Here is a 23,193-nt window from a genome sequence, read left to right as displayed (position 1 = left end):
AGATCTTGTCATAGGTACTCATAACATGGTCTCCAGTTCCCTACCATGCTGGCCACACTCCCATGATGTACCTAGGACTGAATACAGTTTTCCCAATGGAGTCTGACCAGAGAAGGGTAGGCTAAGTCTATTGTCTCACTTGCTCTGTACATTAGGCTTCAGTGAATGATGCTTAAAATCCAGTTCATTTTGTTGGTCAACCTGTTTCACTTTTGACTCTTCTGACACTTTTGACTATAATGTTGAATATCATGTAAAACTCTGAAGGTCTTATCTTTGGTAAGAGAGGATAGGGATAAGACAAAAAAGAAAACCACTGATTATTTATAGGCTCAAACTTGGCAGTCCTCATAGGATCACAGGACATATTTTCCAGATGGAAAACTTAAGAATGATTTAATCCAGGGGTAGGTAACCCACATCCTCGAGGTCACATGTGGCCCTCTAGGTCTTGAAGTGCAGTTTTTCATAAAATGTGATTTGTTCTGTGAAATCTGGATTCAGTCAAAGGGCCATAATTGAGGACCTAGAGGGCCGCATGTGGTCTTGAGGCTGCAGGTTCCTCACCTATGATTCTAATCCAACCCCTTTATTTCATGTATCAGTAAAAAAGGACCCATAAAGGTTAATAATTTGGCCAAGGTCACCAGCAAGTAAGAAGCAGGCCAAGGATTAAAACCCAAGTGCTCCCATTCCAAATCCAGTGGTCTTTCTGTTGCATTGGGGGCATGTGAAATATCTATTTGGAAAAGAGGCTCAGGGTCATAGACCTGTTAAGATGTGTATGTTTGTCTGACCTTAAGGTACAATCAATCAATCATTCATTTTTTTTTTTAATTTAGCAGCTATTGTGTGTCAGGCAGTGTGCTAAGTTCTGGGGATACAGGAAGAGGCAAAAGATAGCCCTTGCCCTTAAGGAGCTTACAACCTAATGGGGGAAACAAAATGCACACAAACATATACAAAGCATTCTATGTAGGAATAAATAAGAAATAATTAACAAAGGGAAGGCACTGGAATTAAGAGGGCTTGAGTAAAGCTCCTTGTAGAAATTAGATTTTTAGTTGGGAGTAAAGAAGTTAGTGAGGTCAGTAGCTGGAGTTTAGGGGGAAAAGCATTGCAGAGATGGGGGACAGCCAGAGATGTAGAGCGTCTTGTTCATAGAATAGTCAGGAGGCCAGTCTTACTACCATAGACAACCTCATACTATTAGTGTTCTTGGCATGTATATACATTCTGTCTGTCTTACTAGACTGCTAATCTGCATGAGGGAAGAGAACATGGTATTCATTTTTGTAATCCCTGTAAGGTCTAATATGGGAGCTTCACATAGCAGGTGTTCAATTAGTATCAGATTGTTTTATTTTTAACAATAAATGAGCATTTATTAAGTGTTTTCTAAGTACTAGGCACTGAGGATACATAAACAAACAAGCAAAAAAACTCTGCCTTCAAGGAGCTCACATTCTAAAAGGTAAAATACGTGTGCATATTGGTATGCTGAAGAAATATATAAAGTAGATTCAAAGTAATCTTAAATGGTATAGTACCAGAAAGTGTGAAGGAGAAGGATGGGCAGGAGGGAATTTTGACAATTCAAAAGCTATGTCATAAAATCCAAGTTTCCATATGCCCAATAATTGGATTCTATTGCCAAGGAGCGGATAGGGAAGAAAGTGGGTTAGAGGATGAGGAAGAGTCAAAAGTAAAAACAAAATGAAATGTTCAGAAGAGTAAAAATAATAACTTAAGTATAGGTTTTGTGACTGTTTGCTTATAAGGTAATCCCATCCCTCCAGCGCTAACATCTACTTCAGCAGGGCTTAGTTTGGGTGAGGCATTTCATGAGTTATCAGGACATTTCCCTTCCATTATTTCACTCTGAGAAATTAGTCATGAGATTGCAAAGAATAATAAGAATAATCATGGGAAAAAAAGGAAAAAATGGCTTTCACAGATTAGATAAAAGCCCTGCTTTTAAGTATGAGGAAGTACATGGTGTAATGGAAAAAAATGGGATTTGTAGCAAAAAAATTAGTTCTAGTCTTATATCAGTCCCTTACAAAGTACGTGGCACTGAAGAAGTCCTTCTTCTTTTCTGGACCTCTGTTTCTCCTTCTGAGAATTGAACTGCAAGATCATAAATACACCTACCAATTCTTTCTTATGCTACTAACTTCTCCCTCACTTAAGACTTCTCCCCAGTAACAACTGTATGGAACTGTGTGACTTGTTTAGTCTCAGAAAAATGATCATCTACAGAAAGAGGGAGAGGAGATGGCTAGTACTCTTCCTCTGTAAAAAGTCAGCTTCCAGGGGAGGATTTTGAATGAGGTTGTTACTTACTGACTTGCTGTTTAATGTCAACAACTTTGACAGCAAGTCAACTCCCCTCTTTTTCCATCCTTCTGCCCATTCCAGTTTGGACCATTGCTCCAAATGGTGCTCATAGCTTTTGCATTGCCCCCTGGATATGTTCACACTGGTAAATTATTTGATTTTCATCCAGTATAGCATTTAGGTTACCCTTTTACATTTCTGATTAGACATGTCTTTGCTTCTCTGGTGTTTTCACTCCCTCCAGGTCAGTTAATTGCTAGTAATCACTGACATGTGTCAGCCTTCTCCCTAAGGGAAACTGTACCTTGACATAAAGGCCAAATACAAACTACATAAAAGTTACTCTGAACCTGGTACAAGGGTACCTTTAAGCTTAAATAAGGGTAATCAAGTCACATAGAACTTTTGTCTTCTAACAATAATATTGATGTTGTTATTCGGTCTTTTTCAGTCATGTCTGACTCTTCATGACCCCATTTGTTATTTTCTTGGCAAATATATTGGAGTACTTTGTTATTTCTTTCTCTAGTTCATTGTATAGATAAGGAAACTGAAGCAAACATGATTAAATGACTTGCCCAGGGTCACACAGCTACTAAATGTTTGAGGGCAGATTTGAACTCATGAAGATAAAGTTTACTACTTCTAGGCCCAGCACTCTATCCACTGTGCCACCTAGCAGCCTCATCTCACGCTGACAGAACTGTGAAAAATATTCTTATGATTTCACACCTGTATGAGTTTTCTAGTGTTGAAATGCTGTTAGAAACAGGCTGAGCTTAGGTTTAAACACAATTGTAATAATGCCTTTTACATAACATCTGAGAGTATAACTAGAAATTTTTGGAACAAAATATTCCCTTAGCCAAATGGAGAGTTAGACAGTCATAAAGTTGAATGAACAAGTATTTTTATTTGTAAGGACTTACTATGTGCCATGCTCTGTTTTAAGCACTGGAGGTACAAAGAAAGACATGAGCACCATCCCTATTCTCACATTCTAATGTGGGAGACAAATTTCCTATAATTGTACAAACATAAGAGATAGAAAGGGTATATCCAGGTAGTCTCCAAGAGGAGACATTGAATGAGATCAGGAATGTCTTTCTTCAAAAGGTGTAATTTTAGCTGAGACTTTCAGGAAACCAGAGAAGTCAGGAGGTGAATATCAGGAGGAAGAGAATTTCAGGCATGGGGACAGCAAATGAAAAGGCAAAGTTGAGAGATAGAAGTTGGTGCAAGGAATAGCAAGAGGAACAGAGAAGACCATAACCATTTAGTGACATTGATGCCAGGAAGGGTTTTGGAGGGGCAGAAGAGGGAAGGACCAGGCCAGGCTGAGAGAAGCTCGCATTCTATGTTAGTGATGGCCTGAAAGTGCTATCAATGCCCCCTCTAAATTCCAGTGCTCTAGAGACCATCCCCGGTTGCTTTGATCTAAATTTACTTCAGTTAATGCCTGAAGGTAACGGCCAGAGCACAGATAATGAATAATACCAACGTTGAAAATTACTTTGTTTTTGATAATGTTGAACATTCAGGGTTGTTTTTCTCCATGTTTGCTATTAGGTTCTCATTTCAAACATATGCAAATTCACAGAGTGAGAAAAGGTTTTAAGGGTAATCAGGTTCTATTTCATTTTAGCACAACTCCCAATATCCCACTAGAACATGCAGACAACTCCATAGTCTTGAAAACTAAGGCCACAGAGCTTATGCTCTGGTATGATTCTGCTCAGAAGGACAAAGGCTGCCCTCAGCTTGTACATTGTTCATCCTTGGACCAGCCTCGCTCATTTCAGAAACATTTATTTCGGAAATTTTGGCATAACATAGCCAAAAAAAAAAAATGTTGAGCACGCATTGATTCTATAAAGGAGATAGCAATGAAAAAATGAAATTTCCTTTGAGAACATATTTTCACTCCTTCCCCTACACAACTGTTCATTTCTACTAGGCTTGAGATTATTCACACACACACACACACACACACACACACACACACACACAGTAGCACTTTGTTTGGAACTTTTTTGTAGGGGATTTCTGGAAGTACAGACACACACAGATATATACATATATTCATATCTATGCATAGCATATATATACACATGTAGCAGGATATATGCATGTATAAGAGAATAGATACATACATATATATGTATAGTAGTATATATGCACACATATATATGCATAACACTATACACACATGCATGTATAGTAGGAGATATATACATATATGTCCATATAGGAAATATATATGTGTATGTATATACATATACACACATACACATATACACATATCATATATGCATGTATAGTAGGATATAGATATAGGAGATAGATTGATGTATAGCAGATTTAGATATAGGAAATAGATATAGATATATAGATAGATACATGTCTGTATAGTAGGATATATAATATATATATATACAAATATGCATGTATAGTAGAATATATACATATCTATCTATATCTACATATACAAATATATATTTCTTACTATTATAGACCAGTATGGTAACAGAAGGGGCCACCACAATATGAAATCAGCATGAGTTTCTAAGGCCTACATTTTAAAAGAAACAAAGTGATCCTGTGTATAAAAAAACAGATTCTAATAGGTTCTAGTTGGTTGATTCTCTTTGCACAACACATATAAACTCATCATGACATTTCATATCTGACCCCGTCTATTAGTTATACCCCACTGACATTCAGTGTATTACTGGATGACAGCACTATCTGACCTCAGCCAACGGGGATTAGGGAATGGGGTCAGATCTCTTGTCACTCTGTTGGGATAGTAATGTTTCATGTTCCTAAGTATCTCTACTTTTTAAAAAAATTCCTTTTAATTCATTAAAGAATTTGATTTTATTGAATCATTTCATTTATATATTCTCTTTAATTTTCTTTATACTTGTTTGTATACGTTACTCATCTGTGTGGCACTTCATAGGGTTTCCCTCCCTTGTCCCTTTTCCACATTTTTTTCCACTCACTTCAATGGGGATGTGAGTGATGTGCTTATCAATTGTGCAGAATGCAGGAAGTGGTGACAGACAGCTTGAATGCTGGGATTAAGATACAAAAAGGAAAACCTTGATAGGCTGAAGTGTTGAGCTAAAGAAAACAAAATTAAGTTTACTTATGTTAATACTTAAAAGCTGTGATTTCATCAGTGGAGGGATCTCCCTCCTCAGTTATACAGAGAGCAAACATATCAAACCTTATTAGGTCATCTTCATGAGTTGCTGTGACTACCACATAAGAAACCAGAGTAGTTCATTAAGGAAGTTTTCCTTTCTAAATTCTTTCAAAATCACACACACACATACACACATATGGAGATAGTAATGAAAAAAATATGTATACACACACATACATATATACATGCATATATGTATATATACATGCAAACACACATATGTGCATATATGTACATGCACATATATACACATGTGTGTATGTGTTTGTATATTATATATACATACCTATGTATATACATATATACACTTATATACATGTATATCTATACATATATATTTCTTTTCATATTACCTCCACTTCCAAATATATCCTTCTTTGCCCTTCCCCAAAGAGCCACCCCTTATTAAAAAAAAAAAAAAGTGAAAGTAGTTCAGCAAAGCTAACCAGCACAGAAATTGAGTCTGACAGCATCTACCCTTTTCAATCCATGTAGTTTTTCTACCTCTTCAAAGAAAGGATCATTTTCTACTCTCCTCTTTGGAGCTAAGCATGGTCATTAAAATTATTCAGCATTCTGTTTCTATTATTGTTCTTCTTGTTTTCTTTTATTCCATTTTCCTTGCTGCAGACACCTTGATTCTGCTCACTTTACTTTGCATTAATTCTTAGAAATCTTCCCAGAACTGATCATATTCATTGTTTGTTATAGAACCACAATATTCTACTGCTTTCTTTTACCCCACCTTGTTTAGTCATTTCCCAGTTTATGGCTATCTACGTTGTTTCCATTTGTTCACTGCTACACAAAGGATGATTATTTTGGTTGATAAGGACATCTCATTCTATCATGGATCTCTTTGGCCTTCATTCCTAACAGTGGGATCTCTGGGTTGCAGACAGATTTCTTAAGGTACTTAGGAGTTTTGCCTCGCTTAGAAAAGGAAGTCTAGGCTTCATGAAAATCATGAGTCTTTTTTCTGTTAAAGAAAACTGAGGTCCAGCAACTTAGTACAGGAGTGGGAATTAGAATTTACATGTCTTAATTCATAAACCAGAGTTCTGTCCACTGAACCACACTGTTTCTATACAGCTTTCATGGTATCTTAGGTAAGAAGGGGTGGCTAAATCATGAATTTCCTTAAAAACTTGATCTGACACTAACTTTTTTCCTGATATTTTTCCCTTTCTGCTCCTGAAAATGTTAGTTCTGGTCTAGGCTGTCTGGTATCAGCATCTCCAATCACAGAATCATAGAATTTGAAAGCCAAAAGGAATCTCAGAGGGCATCTAGTCTAACCCATTCATGGAAGGAATCAACACTGTAACTTGTCCAACACATGATCGTCTAGCCTTGTCTTAAAACCAAAGCTACACTCGTTCTTGCTTTCAGGTCTTAAGAATTCTTTCCTCCTTCACCCGTTAGAGGCAGAGGGCGGTAGAGTGGAGAGAGCAGTGGTCCTGGAGTCAGAACGTTGCTGTTTGTTTAGTTCTTTCATGGTGTCCAAGTCTTCATGACCCCATGGACCATCGCATGCCAATACTCTCCATGGGGTTTTCTTGGCAAAGATACTGGAGTGGTTTGCCCTTTCCTTCCCCAGTGGATTAAGGCATAAAGTGTGAAGTGACTTGCTCAGGATCACACCAATCAAATGTCAAAACTTCAGAGTTCAAAAATCAGATCTTAACTTGGGTCTTCTTTCCTCCAGGGCAGTTAGATGGCTCAGTGGGCAGAGTGCCAGGCCTGGAGTGAGGAAGACTGCTCTTTCTGAATTCAAATCTGACCTCAGATACTTACTAGCTGTGTGACCCTGGACAAGTCACTTAACTCTGTTTGCCTCAGTTTCCTCATCTATAAAATGAGCTGAAGAAGAAAATGGCTAAGCAAGCCCCAAAAGGGGTCACAAAGAGTGAGATGTAAATAAAAAATGACTGAACAACAACAACTTCCTGACCCCAGGACCAGTGCTCTATTCACTGAGCCATCTAGCTGTGTTAGCCAGACAGGAAGATCTGAGTTCAAAACCCAACATCAATACTTAACAGCTGTGTATCAATCTTAGGCAAGTCACATAACCTCTGTTTGCCTTACTTTTCTCAATTGTAAAATGAGGATAATAGTAGCACCTACTTTGCAAGGTTATCTTGAGGAACAAATAGTATAGTTGCAAAAAGTTCTTAGTATGTGGCTGACACATTTTTCCAGCTGTATCCAAGTTTCAAGAACCCATTTGATGTTTTCTTGGCAGAGATACTAGAATGGTTTGACATTTCCTTCTTCAGCTCATTTTACAGATGAGATTAAGTGACTTGCCCAGGGTCACACAACCTGTAAGTGTCTTGGTTGGACTTGAACTCAGGTCTTCCTGACTCCAGGCTCAGTACCCTATCCACTGTGCCACTTATCAGTCCTTCCTGACATGCTGTATAAATGCTTATCTCCTTCCACCCTTTCTGTCTAAATCATTCAAATTCTACTCATGGCTCAGGTCCTGTGTCCTCTGGGAACTACCATAGTACTGTTTTCAAAATGTTCTGTGAGTGTGTCTTCTTTGTCCAACAAGACCACAGACTTCCTTAAGAACTGTCCCAAAACCAAGACATCAAGAGTGTCTTTTGGAGGAGACTGTTTTTTCCAGGACTAGATTTGGGTAAGCCTCACTGGCCAGAGAGACAATGACTTGGGAAATAGAATTTTAAAATAAAGGACAGATTTTGAAAGTAGATTTCCTTTCACTGGGAACATCCTGAGACATTGCTATTAGTCATAGATGCATAATTTAAAGGTTCAAAAGATGTGTCAGAAAACAATTTTCATGCCAATTTTTCAAACTCAAAATGGGCAAGTAAAAAAAGTTGGGAGTCATTTGGGTCATGAACATGCATATTTTCCAACTTAATGTCCCAGAGCCCCAATATGAAATGCAAATTGAATAATTAACTAACAACTTCAATTAAGTTACCTCCCTACCAACTGTAAGGGAGTCCGTGTCTTCCCATAAGCTTTTTATGTTTAAAGAATCTTAAAAAAGGCAGGTCCAGTACTGGTATTATAGCATGGATTTGAATCTAATTTAAAATCAGAGAGTGTGTGATCAGGCAGTGTCTGAAAAATATTGGAATGTGGAAGTCTGAGGCCAGAATATGAGGAATTTGAGTTCTTCTTTGTACTATCATAGATTGAGAGTGGGAAAATTCTAGACATTTTCTAATCCAACCTCTTAATTTTACATATGAGGAAATTAATGCCCAGAGAGGGAAGCAAATTAGTCAAAATCACACAGCTCTGAAGTGGCAGAGGAAATATTGGAATGCAGCCCAATCCAGGGCTCATGACACCATATTGCTGTTGCCATTAGGATTAGTTTCAGTATATTTTAATATCTGAAAGTTTTATGATTCCATCAATGGCAGTACTCCTTACCCTTAGTTGTCAGGTTTGCTGAGGTGCTATGCCCTCCCAGTCCCTTTCCTCCCTAAACTCCCCCATTGACCATAATGACCACTCCCATGGATGAAGATCCTCCAGCCACTTAGCTGGATTATAGACACATAGGAAGAGAAATGCACATATCTAAATACATACACCCAAGGGAGGCTGGGCCCCTACTTCAAATATTTCCAGTTGGGTGGGACCTGTCTCTGACTGAATAGTCTTCAAGAACACAGAATTCCCCATCATCATGAAGCATCAGAGGAGCACTTTGTGAGAGGCTGTCATTACATGGAATTAATAATTTAAAAAATGGTTTTGATTCAATACAATTCACTTCAACAAACATTTATTCACCATAAGCATGGCATTGTGCTAGACACCAGGGATAAAAAGCAAAACAGTATTTTCCCTCAGGGAACTTATATTCTATCAAGATTAAAGGAACTTAACATGTACATAGGAGAGAGAGTGACAGAAAGACAGACAGAGACAGAGACAGAGAGACAAAGAAAGACAGACTGAGACAGAGAGAAGGGCAGAGAAATGGAAAGACGGGCAGATAGAAACAGAGAGAAAGACAGAGATAGAGGAAGGGAAAGAATGAGAGACACAGAGACAGGGAAACAATGACAGAGACCTGAGAGACAGAAACAGACAGAGAAAGAGGGAGACACATATAGGCAGAGAGAGACAGAGTTTGACAGTGAGGCAGACAGACAGAGATAGAAAGAGAGACACAGAAATAGAGAGAGAACGAGACAGAGAGACAAAGAAATATAGGAACAGAGAGAAACAGACATACAGAGAGAGAAAGGGAGAGAGACAGAGACAGGCACAGAGACACAGAGACACAGAGACAGAGCAGCTGCAGGGGTAGGAGTCAGGGAAGAGCATATAGATTGCACCACTTTTGTACTTTGAAGGAGGCCAGAGATTCCATGGAGAAGGGGGAGAGATACACTGTATTGCAGATACTGAGGCAAAGGCAGAGGGGTGGCAGGACCAATGACACATGCAGGGCTCAGCCAGAGATCCCTTCACACCATCCTGCTGCCTAAAAGAAGCAGGGAAGAAGAAGAAGGCAGGAACAGAGCATGTAAAGTGAAGGAAATGAGCAAGGTAACATATTGGTCTGTGGAGAGCCTGCCAGACTGCTTCTTCATGTAATATTTTCTTCAAGCATCAAAGTGAGAAATGCATCCGACGTGGTGTCCAGAGGGATTATGACTGGAAACGTCAAAAGGAAAACCTGGGAAAAGTATGGCCACAACTTCATTATGCTTGTAATTAGGCTCCAAATAAAAGCTCCAGGCAGGCAGGAAGTGAAGACTAGAGCTGCAGAGGTTGGGTTTCAGGTGAGTCCATTTTCATGGCAAGGAATAGATGAAGTAATATCAGCTTAGGTGAAGACAGAAAAGAAATGGATGGAGTTAATAACTTAATGCGTCCAGAAATGTGTGGGGTCCTTTCTATGATAAACACAAGCAGGGAACAAAGAAAATACATTGATAAATAAGCCACAGAACAAACGAGCAATAATGGGACATACAAACCAACCAAAGGTAATGTTGGAAAGAATAAAAACGTCTCACATCTGGACATGAGGACATATGTGGACATCTGGACACACCTGGACATAAAATCTAAGGAGACTTGGCCTAGTGAGCCTGGATGACCTCTACATCCCAACCCTCAAATCTCTGCCAAATTTCCAGTTCTATGAATTTATCAGGTGAAACAGGCACATCAGACTATTCAAAAGAAACAAGCCTTACGACGTCAGTGGGCTTCAGTTCTTGACTGAGAACAATTCCCCACATGAAAGAAAATGTCCCAGCAACAAAGACCTCCAGCCCTGCCTTGTATGTCCTTAGCCTTTAGCTGTGGCTCTCCTGAGCCACTTTTTCAACACTGTCGTGGCCAGCAGTGGAAAGAGTGACCGAAAAGGGGGAAGGAATCCTGATTTTAGTCCCAGATCTTCCACTGACTAAACAAGTGATCATGGGAAGGCCCTTCAACTCTAAGCCTCAGTATCTCTCTGTAAAGTGAAGAGGTTGTATTACACTATAATACTATCACAAATAACTAACACTATATAGTAATTTGAAGTTTGCAAAGCACTTTAGAAATATTATTTCTCATTTTATCATCATACCATCTCTAAGAGGTAAGTACTATTATTATTTCCATTTAACAGATAAGGAAACTGAGGCAGGCAGTGAAGTGACTTGCTTAGAGTCACACAGCTAGTCAGTGTTTGAGACTAGATTTGAACTTAGCTCTTTCTCACTCCGTGTCCAGCACTCTATCCACTATCCCTGTTCCATGACTCCTAATGTTCTTTCTACCTCGAATATTCTTTGCTGGGAGATAATCTTTACTTCAATAGTCTATAGTCTGCTTCAAAGATGGGGACAGTGAGTAGATCCATGATTTATTTTATATAAGGAACTTCCAGGTATGAAAATTCCTTCTACTAATGCAGTTTCTTTGCAACTTCTCTTCTTAGAAAGTTGTTTAGCTCAATAAGAATGTAAGTGCCTTGGGTCCCACACAATATATGTCAAAGGAAGAGCTTGAACCCTGTTTTTTCCCAGGTTCAAAGTTGTCTCTCTATTTACTGTACCACACTCTCTAAATATTCTAGACAAAGCAAATACAAGATTATTGTTGTTATTGTTATTGTTGTTATTATTGCTATCATTGTAAAGGGAGTATTGGGGTAGGGTAGTGGGGCAAGGGGCAAGTCAATAAAGATGTTATGCTCTTGAGCTAAACTTTGAAGAAACTGGCATGCTGAGAGGCAGAGGTAAAGAGGAATCGATTCCAAATTGAATCCACAGGTGGAGGACTAGATTTGTCAAAGGTAAAAAGGAAGGAAGAGGAAAAAAAAAAAATATATATATATATATATATGAAGCTCCTACTATGTGCTAGGCACATTCAGAGAGAGAAATATTTATATATGCACATATACATGCATGTATGTGCATGTGAAATATTATTTGATACTCACACCAATGCTGGAAAGAAGGTGCTGTTATGATTCTTATTTTACAGCTGAAGGAACTGAGGCAGACAGAGGTTAAATGACGTGCTCAGTGTCTCTCAGCTAGTATGTGTCTGAAGACAAATTTGAGTTTAGGTCTTGACACCAGGCCCAGTGCTCTATCCAGTGGACCCCCTATACATGTGACAGGAAGAGCAAGTTGGACAGCTTTGCTGGATTGTAGAACATGAGACAGGGAGTAGTTTATGAGAAAGAAAATCTAGTGCACATTGCCTTCCACATAATCAAGTACTTAGTAAAGATTTGTTGAATTAAATTCAGCTAATCAATGAGAGCTGTCCAAAAGCTAACTGCTGTGGAAGAAGTGGATTCCCTGTCCTCAGAGGATTTCACACAAAGGTCAAGTGGCTACTTAATAAGAATGTCAGAGGAGCATAACTATCAGTCATTTATATGGTGCAGTATATAGAGAGTTGAAGTCAAAAATACCTGAGTTCAAATCCTACCACAGATACTAGCTCTATAATCCTAAACATGTTGTTTAAGTCTGCCTCAGCTTTTCTAATCTAAAAAATGGGGATAATAATAGGGACTACTTCTCATGGCTATTGTGAGGGTAATATGAGTTAATATTTATTAAACACTGCAAACCTCAAATTGTTATATGTGAACTTTAAAGAGCTATCAAATTCAAGCTGTTATGATTTTGTGACTAGCATGCAGCTAAGTTCTTTATGTAAGAGACCTTGGCACACAAAATGATAGAGGCTATAAAAGCCTTTAAAATATAGAATGTCGGAATCTTGCAGCCACCTTCACTTTACAGGTATGCATCAGCCGTGAAGAGCTGCCTCAGAAATTGTTATAATGTAAGGAGAAAATAAGACAGAAAAAAAATAATTTCCAGGTAGATGGATTCATGAAAGAAATAATATGCTTCACAAATCTTTGTGAATTTTTAATGTACATTAAAAAATTAGTAGACAAAAGTAGGAATGGGGAATAATTCACCTAGGCGTCTGAGATGTTTTTCATACAGTGTGGCATGGAAGATTTATCTGTGAATACATTCAGATGTATTGAGTGTAGAATAGTTGGAATTTGGACAACATCATAGGATGGAGGGTATGGACTAGGACCAGGGTGTTATGTTTTAGTTAGTAGAAGGGTAGTGCATAGAAATCTGAACTTCATCTCTTCAAAACTGCTGCATTACTAATCAACTAATTTTTGAGCCTTCAAAGAACAGACCCAGAAGTCATCCTTATAAACGAATTTTAAAACGAGTAAAGAGAAGGGCCTACTGACCTAATTCTAAGCAGTCTGGAGGGGAGCTGCCAATTACATTCAACTTAACAAACAGTTATCAGGTGCTTGCTTTGGGCTATACTCTGTTCTAGGTACTGGGGATACATGAACAAAAAAGAAATAACTCCTGCCCTCATGAAGTTCATGATCTGTTAGGCAAATAAAATACTGAAGCTCTTTCCAGCTCTGTCCTTACTTTCAAACAGGAAAGGGCTTCATCTCAATATCTTCAATAAGGGGAGAGTCCCATGCCAGTGGGCTTAGGACAGGGTTTACATTAATGTAATAAGTTTCTAAAGTGAAATTATTCTAAAAGTAGCTATGTTGGGAAGTAGCCAGGGGTATGTGGGCCAGAGCCATCTCTAACTGATTTGCTGAGAAGCCACTACTAAATTTTCAGTGTGGACATTTATACCTTGGATACCAGTAAGATCAGGGACTTATTTATTTACTGTTTTATTAATTTCTAAACCTTAAAGAATACCAGTAATGCAGATTAAATTTAAAAGTGGGTATGCAGACTTTTTTTTAAAGATTTTTTTTGAGATCTGGTTGTTGAACATTTACCAGCACACCTCTAGAAGGAAGACATTCCCTATTAATGGAGAAGTTTAAGAGAGGTCATCATGACCATGTGTCAAGGATGCTTCAGAAAGAATTTCTCTTTCAGGCAAAGGTTTGACTAAATAAAATCTCATATAGGACACTCTGATATAGAGGATTGTATTGGGGCATAAATTTAGAATTGAAAGACACCTTAGCAGTCATCTAATTCAACTGTTGATAATACAAATGAAAGGGAGGCCCAGGAAGATTAGGTGGCTTGCTTGAGGTTACATAGGTTGTAAGTTGCAGATTCAAGATCGATCTCTGTACTTTGCTTAGTTCTAAGAATCTCATAATTTGTTATTCTAGCCCTTTTTCCTATTCCCAACCTGTTTAGGGAGAACTGAATATATTCAGAAATGTGCAAGTCATAAATATAAACATCGACTCCCATATTCAAGGCCTAGAGAAATCCTTTAGAGGTAATGCTTTGTCTTCTGTAAAAAGGATTCGGATGAAATACATGCTACCTTTCCAGTGTTATTAGCAGTCTGTGTTCTAAAGCCTCGTCAGGTATAATGTTTCATGTCCTATGTTCTAATCTGCTGTGTTTCTAATGACTTTTTTCTTTCTGGAATTCTAAGTTCTAAGTACCCTCCCAGCTGAAACAGTCTTTATTCTTAGATCTTTTCCAAACCTAATAGCCTCTGAGTCTATACATATGTGTGTGTTACTTTAAATTTGGTGTGTTGGGGAGGGGGTGTAATTCTGTGTTTATTGATATATAACTTGCTGCAAACATCTATCAGTGTCTTGAGCGAGGTCTTGCATATGGTAGATGCTTAATAAATGTTTGTCGATTTGAATTAAAAACAGAATCAATAAATTCTTGTCAAATTTCATATTCTTATATAAGTGTATTGAACTTGGAGTCAAGAAACTTGAATTGTAATTTTATTGTTGTGTCTAATTTAGCTAGTGACCTTGGTCAGATCAACTTTATTTCTAGCCCTCAGTTTCCCCAACTGTAAAGTGGAGGGGAACGGGGAAGGATAATGAAATAGACTCTGCCTAGCACTAAATTTATATTCACCTATGAGCTTATTGTATTAAATTGGATGCCAAGGGTACCAGAAAGAGAAAGAAACTGAAGTTTAAGGAGTTGAATTGATCAAAGATCCATCATTTCTACATCCTCTGTATTTTTCTCAGGAGGTAGAATATAACCAGTGGCTCCATGTGTTTCAATAGGTTAGAAGGAAAGGGAGACTCATGAAGGGAATCTTTTTCTTCCTTCCACTTACCTGATTTCCTCTCTTTTCCCTGGCAATCTAATCTCAGACTCTTTTTACAGATGTGGGAAATAAAATGAGATGAATGAGCTTGAGACTTAAATTGTTATAAAACCATTACAGAGAAATCTGTCTTAAATTATCACCTAAGGGACCAGTAAAAATTGGTAGTAGTAGAGGTGGATTTTTAAATAAAGGTTGAACAAAATTACACTTGGATCCTTGGGGATACTTTTAAATAATCTTTTAAAACCAGGGGTTATCTAGTGAGGTGACCCTCATGGCTCACTGACTGTAATTTTCCAAAAGGATTGTAAATGCTGTCTTGGCTTTAGAATTAAGGTGCTTGGAACCAGGAATCCTGGGTTTGAATTCCAGTTCTTACTCAGGAGTGTTATAGCTATAGCTATAGTCCCCAAATCAATTGCACAGGGATCAGGATTGGACAACATTTTCTATGAAAAAAAGGGGGAAAAAAAGTAAATATAGGAGTTTTAGCAGACAAGTCTATATGAGTCAACATGGCGGCCAAGAAAAAATAAAAGGCAAATAGGATCTAAGGTCATGTTAAGGGAGGAATAGTATCCAGGAAAAAGGAGAGGATAATACTTAGGTCAGAACACATTTAGAGCATGATATTCAGTTCCAGGTATAAAATTTTAGCTAGGATAAGGAACTATATCCAGTTGAGAGAGACCAAGACAGTAAAGAATTAAAAACTAGTAAGGTGAAGATCATTGTAAGTCATTAGGAATAGATAGGCTAAGGAAGTAGATCCTTAGCTGAGATTTCATTGTTTTCTTTAAGTGTTTGAAGGGGTGCATACGAAAGATTAGATTTCTGCCAGCTGATTCCAAAAGGGAAGAACTATAGATGATGAATAAAAGATTCATGGGTGTAGATATGAGTAGAAACAAAACAAACAACAATAACAAAAACCAAATTTTCTTAACAATTTTCACTATACGGAAGTAGACTGGGATAGCTGAAAGTTATTTAAAGACTTTGTTGTTGTTCCGTCATTTCCTTCATATCTGACTCTTCATGATCCCATTTGAGGTTTTCTTGGTAAACATATTGGAATGGTTTGACATTTCCTTCTCCAGCTTATTTGACAGATGAGGAAACTGAGGCAAACAGGGTTAAGTGACTTGTTCAGGGTCACACATTTAAGCCAGTAAATGTCTGAAGCTGGATTTGAATTCAGAAAAGTGGAGTCTTTCTTAGCTGCCCCAAATTACTGGCTTAATGGCTGCTTACTGAATTGTGATAGCATGGATTTCCCCTCAGTAATAGGTTGGATAAGATTATTTTTGAGTTCCCTTCAATTTGAAAATTGTGTGGCTGTGTGAAAATAATCTTTTCTAGTCACTCTTTCTTCCTAAATTGTGCCTATGTTTCAAATTTCTACCTGGAGAAAGAAATTGCCTTTAGGGAGTCATTTACTTAGGCACAAACCTACCAGATTAATTTTTCCAGAACAATGATTTCATCATGTCGCTGCCTTGGTTAAGAATCTATAATGGTTCCCCATTGCCTAAAGGATCATAGTATTATCGAATCTTTGAGTTCTACGGGCCTGTCAGAGGCCGTCTAGTTTCAAACCTAAGATGGCATGAGCTTTTTTGTCTGACTGATACTGATCTTGTCATCCACTAAAACTCAATAAGTTTTTCAAATGAACTGCTGTCTAGCTAGCAACTCATGGAGACCATGACAGTTAGAATTTTGCAGTTGACTGAGATCTGGGCTTGGAATCCTCAACACCTGAGTTCACAACCTACTTCAGACACTTTGGATCTATATGACCTAGAATAAGTCACTTAACTGTTTTTAGCCTGTTTCCTCATCTGTAAAATGATAGGATGGAACTCAACGACCTTCAAGTTCCCTTCCAGTTCTAAATCTATAATCCTTTGATCTGCTAAGACAAAGAGGGGTTTGGGTCTGCATCAAGGGAGACAATGCTCCCATAAATTAAGTCACAAATCTTCCTTTTTTTCAACAACTTGTGAAGCCTGCAATGCCTCTCCAATTTAATTATACGGGTTCTTAATCTGGGATCCATGATTTAGAGCAATTCACAAACTTGAATGGAAAAAAAAAATTTCATCATGTTTACTAACTGCTACCTGAAATTTAGCATTTCCTTCAATTGTTTAAAAATGTGATTCTGAGAAGGGGTCCATGGGCTTCACCAGACTTCCAAGGACACATAAAAAAGTTAAGAATGTCTGATTTAGTAGAAGATCTTTGTCAATAAAGAGGAAATGGTATCCTTGAAATATTGAATTTGCTAATTATTTGGTAAGGTATAGATCTATCTTCCCTGTAGAAGATGTTTCACTCAATGGACTGTAAACTACTTGAGAGAAGTAATTGTTTTATTTTCTATATTTACATCCCTAGAACTTATCAAGGTACATGGTACGTAGAGACGCTAGGTGGCATAGTGGATACAGTGCCAGGCCTGGAGTCAGGAAGACTCATCTTCATGAGTTCAAATTTGGCCTCAGATACTCACCAGCAGTGTGACCTTGGGCAAGTCATGTAACCCTGTTAGCTTCAGTTTCCTCATCTGTCAAATGATCTGGCAAAAGAAATCAAAAGCTACTCCAGTATCTTTGCCAAGAAAATCCCAAATGGGGTCACAAAGAGTTGGATACAACTGAAAGATAATGTAGTATGTTCAGGGACTTAATGAATATTTATTGGTTGATGGACTGATTAGATATCTCATTTCCCAATTCAGACTATGTGTTAGAGAGCATGAGGAAGTCTTTATTTATCTCTATGTTCTCCATAGCACCCACTCATCTTTATTTGTTTATTGAAGGAAAAACAATGACACCTTGGCCTGTGACTTCATTGAAAAAGGAATCACTTCAAATTCTAAGATTCAGGAATTCTAAGAGCTGTTAGATTCTTAAGCCAGCAAGATTGGAGCACAGATGAGGCTATTGAAAAGCATCCTCAACAGTAGTAGGTCCAGCTTCACAAGGTGGGACTTAGCAGGCAGTATGACATAATAGAAGGTTAAACTCAGAGACAGGGGACACAGGTTCAAATCCCAGCTTTGACAAATGGACAAGTTACTTTGTCTCTCAGACCTTCAGTTTCCTCATCTATAAAATAGCCATAATAATGTATGATTAGTCTACCTCACAGTCTTTTGTGAGGCTAGAGTTTTATAAACCTTAGAGTATCATAGAAATGTGAAATATTAGTATGATCATTGTTATGGACACTTCAAAGGAAATGATTTCCTTGGTTTGAATGTTTCATCTGCAGATACAGATTGTAACCCCTCCATCTGTCCATGCCTTAGAAGATAGTCCTCATTACTTCTTGTATTCAGCCCACCCATCCCCCATCACCACAAAAAGAAAAATCATCTCTGGTAATGAGGCTTTCAATATTTATTGAGCACATTCCTTTTTCTCCCCAAATCAGACTCCCTCACACTCACAAACCTCAAGAGTAAGCTCAAGTACTTTCTATATAAACACATTTCTGTTATAACCAATTTCTAGGATCCTTTCCCCCAACTAGCTACCTTATATTTAATTGCCTTGTATTCATAGTATACATCTTTCATATTGATTCTATAAATTTACATATGTACATGTAATTTCCTTTGAAGGGATATGAACTCCTAGACAATAGGGACTACTTTTTTTTTCTTTCTTTTTCTTTTTTCTTTCTCCTTTTACTTTGCATCTAGTGCCTAGCATAGTATCTGATACATAATAGGTGCGTGATAAATGTCTATTTATTACTCATTAGTTGACTGCATAAAGACTGGTTTTTGAATGCCAGATTTGGCAAAGCTATAACAAAATTGGTTGAGTGAGGCATATCCAGGGGGCAAACCTCCTCCCTATAGCAGGAGTATCTGTGTCTTTCCTCAAGGTACTTTGCTCTCCAGTTCTTGCACGTGATGTGACTACCCCTGAGCTCCCACTTCCAAGGTTCTATCTCTGTGCCTGCCCTCTCCCAAGACCCAACAGTTCCAACAGTAACGTGAGTCAGACTCTCTAGGAGATGATCCAATCCTTCAGACCATCTTTTGAGCCACCATTGCTACTTGCAAAGCCCCTGTTGAATTCTTGCCTAGGTGCAGGCATTCTAGTGACATCTGTGGCTGTTGTTCACTGTGGCCCATGTTTGAAGCATTCCCATCTTAGATGGATCTATCAGCCCTGCTATCATAACCTCTGAGAAACTAGTCAGCCCCACACTGTAGTCAGTGACTGAAGGCAGGCTTTAGTGGAGGATAAAGATTGATAACATCCACTAAATCATGATGTCTTCACTTGTCCAAGAAAGACATTGTTTCCAGGCCTCCGGCGTGGTAATTGATCTTAGTCCTAAAGCCTTGGTGCCCAATTATCCTGGGAAAGAGCTCTTTGTCAAAAGCTCTTTGTGAATATTATGTCCTGAAATATTCCAACAGAGAGGTAAGGGAGAAAACATTGCTCTTACTGGAGAGATGAGAAAACCAAGGCTAGGAAAGTTACATGCTCAAAAATCGAGTTGTGGTTGAGGCCTGTCTGTGGAAATGGAGGGCACCTACATCTCAATCTTACCTGGCTCCACAGTTCTTCCAGTACCTTTTTAAAAATCTCTATGATCAGCCAAAAGATTTATATTTTCTTATTACCTTAGCTGCTTCCTAGAATAAATCTCCCTTGCCCTGACTAGGAAATGAATTTAAAGAAATATATTAAATTTTTTAAAAAATGGTCTTGCAAAGCAAGATTCTGCTTTGCCCCTAATATCTACATCAGATTCCCTCTTGCAAGCATACAGCCTTATCAAATGCAATCCACCTCCTCTGGAAATAGCCTGAGATAGACGTTCTAGATACAAACAGAAAGAAAGGTGTGGTCATTAAAAACAGCAAAGGTCTGAGTCAACAGTAGCTCCAATTTTTATAGAACTTCATGGTTTACAAAGTACATTTATTTTCCATAATAGCTCAGAGGGGCAGGGAATGCAGATGCTCCTATGCTCATTTTCATGGGGTGCACATGAGAGTAAGCAACGGACTCGAGTCTAGGGCTTCTGTGGAGGAAGCATGGTGTATTGTACATAGTGCTGAGCTTGATGTAAGCAAGAGACTGAGTTTAAATGACTTCTCAGACACTTGATAGCCATGTGACCTACAGCAAGTCACTCTGTGCCTCAGTTTTGGCATCTGTAAAATGAGGAAGTTGAAATTGATCTCTAAGGTAGCTTTCAAAACTAAATCTATTATCCTAAGGCCAGGTTGGACATTTATATAGCTTCTAGGCATCTAGACATCTACTCAGAACAACTTAATATCCTGCCTGGGTGTATAGGGTATTTGGTGAACAGTCTTACCTCTGGTATGAGGGTTTGCTGAGACCTTTTAGGGCTCCTCATCTACCTTTGGTGTCCACTTTCACTAAACTCTCACTTGTAGCTACAAGAAACTGAAGCATGTCCAGCAGCCACACCCTAGCAAAACCATCTCACAGAAGGTATAAACCAGGTTGAGGGTAACTGACAGGCCTCACACCTGTCAGTGAGTTAGGGAGATACCTACCTCAAGATTGTGAAGACTTCTCCTGATAGAATGGGTGGATGAGAATAGTTTGTTCCAAAGGCCACGGAGGCAGCTGAAGCAGGCACCGTGGAGCGCTTAGAGTTGGTTCAGAAGTCGAGGCCATCTCCAGTTGTCCAGACTTTCCTTTCCTTCCCTTTCCCTTCCTTTTCTCTTTCTCTGTCGACTTAGGGGTAACATATCCTAATGTGCTGGTGCTCTGCCCAAAGGAATGTAAATTTTTATTTCTGAAATCTTGAAAGATGTTTTATGGTTTGCAGGCTAGATTTCCTTCTAATTTGTTCTTTTTCTAGCCTTTTAGTTGTATGCCCAATTCATCGATCTCCTTTTTCTCTATCTGATTCATGTAAGCATGTAGAGATATAAAACTTCCCCTAAGAACCCCTTTCGCTGCATGCCATAAATTTGGGTATGTTGTCTCATTATTGCCATTCTCTTGGATGGAGTAATTGATTTTTTTTCAATTATTTGTTATTTGACCCACTCATTCTTTAGGATTACATTTTTTCGTTTCCAATTAATTTTTAGTCCATCTTTCCATGGCCCTTTATTACATGTAATTTTGATTGCATCATGATCTGAAAAGGATGCATTTAATATTTCTGCCTTTCTGCATTGGATTGTAAAGTTTTTATGTCTTAGTACATGGTCAATTTTTGTTTAGGTGCCATGTACCGCTGAGGCAAAGGCATATTCCTTTCTATCCCCGTTCAATTTTCTCCACAGGTCTATTTAAATTTTCTAAAATTCTATTCACCTCCTTAACTTCTTTCTTGTTAGTTTTGTACTTAGATTTATCTAGTTCAGAGAGGGAGAGGTTAATGTGCCCCACTAGTATAGTTTTGCTCTCTGTTTCTTCCTGTAACTCCTCTAATTTCTCCTCTAAGAATTTGGATGCTATACCACTTGGCACATATATGTTTAGCAGTGATATTACTTCACTATCTATGGTGCCTTTTAGCAGGATGTAGTTTCATTCTTTATCTCTTTTAATTAGATCATTTTTGCCTTTGCTTTTTCTAAAAATCAGAATTGCCACCCCTGCTTTTTTTTTTTTAACTTCAGCTGAAGTATAATATATTCTACTCCAGCCTTTTATTTTTACTCATGTGTATTCCTCTGTTTCAAATATGTTTCTTGTAAGCAACATATTGTAGGATTATGGTTTTTAATCCATTCTCCTAACCGCTTCTGTTTTATGGGGAAGTTCATCGCATTCACATTCATGGTTATGATAACTATCTGGGTCTTTCTCTCCATCCTATTCCCAATCACCATTTATGCTTTTATTTCTCCTTTCTCCCTTTCCCTCCTCACTAGAATTTTGCCTTTGATCAATGCATCCCTCAATCTTCCCTCCCTTCTAACCACCCCCCTTTCTTTTCTTTCCCTTTTCCCCTCCTACTGCCTACAGAGCAAGTTAGATTTCTATACCTCATTCAGGTATAGAGCCAAATCCAGTGAGAATAAGGTTCAAACAATGCTCATCTCCCTCCCATTTTCCCTCTACTGTAATATGCCCTTGTGCAGAATTCTTCATGTGATGTAATTTACCCTTTTCTGCTCTCCCTTTACTCTTCTCCATTACAATCCCTTTTCATCACTAATTTAGGATTTTGGTCATCACATCAAAGTCAATTTATACCCACACCCTCTGTCTATGTATATCCCTTCTAAATGTTGTAATAAAGATACAATTCTCAAGAGCTACAAGTATCACCTTCCCAACAGGGATGTAAATAGTTTGCCCTTAAGGAATAGCATTTTTTTCTTCCCATTTACCTTTTTGTGCATCTCTTGAGTTTTGTATTTGAAGATCAAATTTTCCATTGAGCTCTGGTCTTTTCATCAGGAAGGTCTGGAAATCCCCTATTTCATTGAGTGTCTATCTCCTTGCCTGAAATATTATACTTAATTTTACTGGGTAGTTGATGCTTGGTTGTAATCCAAGCTACTTTGCCTTACAGGAAGATTATATTCCAAGCCTACCAATCTTTTAATGGAGAAGCTTCAAGGTCCTATGTAATCCTGACTGTAGGGCCATGAGATAAGAATTGTTTCCTTCTGGATGTTTGCAGTATTTTCTCCTTGACCTGATAATTCTGGAATTGGCTACAATATTCCTTGGCATTTTCAATTTAGGATTTCTTTCAGGAGGTGATCAGTGGATTCTTTTGATGATATTTTACCCTTTGGTTCTAGGACCTCAAGGCAATTTTCCTTGATGATTTCTTGAAAGATGCCGTCCAAGCTCTTATTTTAATGATGGCTTTTAGGTAGACTAATAATTCTTAAATTATATCTCCTGGATCTATTTTCCAGGTCAATTGTTTTTCCATAGAGGTATTTTACATTTTCTTTTACTTTTTTAATTCTTTTGAATTTGTTTGACTGATTCTTGATGTCTCATAGAGTCATTAGCTTCTACTTGCCCAATTCTAAATTTAACAAATTATTT

This window comes from Phascolarctos cinereus, unplaced genomic scaffold, assembly GCF_003287225.1.
Source record: "Phascolarctos cinereus isolate Bilbo 61053 unplaced genomic scaffold, phaCin_HiC Scaffold_2;HRSCAF=192, whole genome shotgun sequence".
Classification (NCBI taxonomy): Eukaryota; Metazoa; Chordata; class Mammalia; order Diprotodontia; family Phascolarctidae; genus Phascolarctos; species Phascolarctos cinereus.
The sequence above is the reverse complement of the archived record's forward strand: the minus strand, read 5'-3'. Positions refer to the sequence as shown.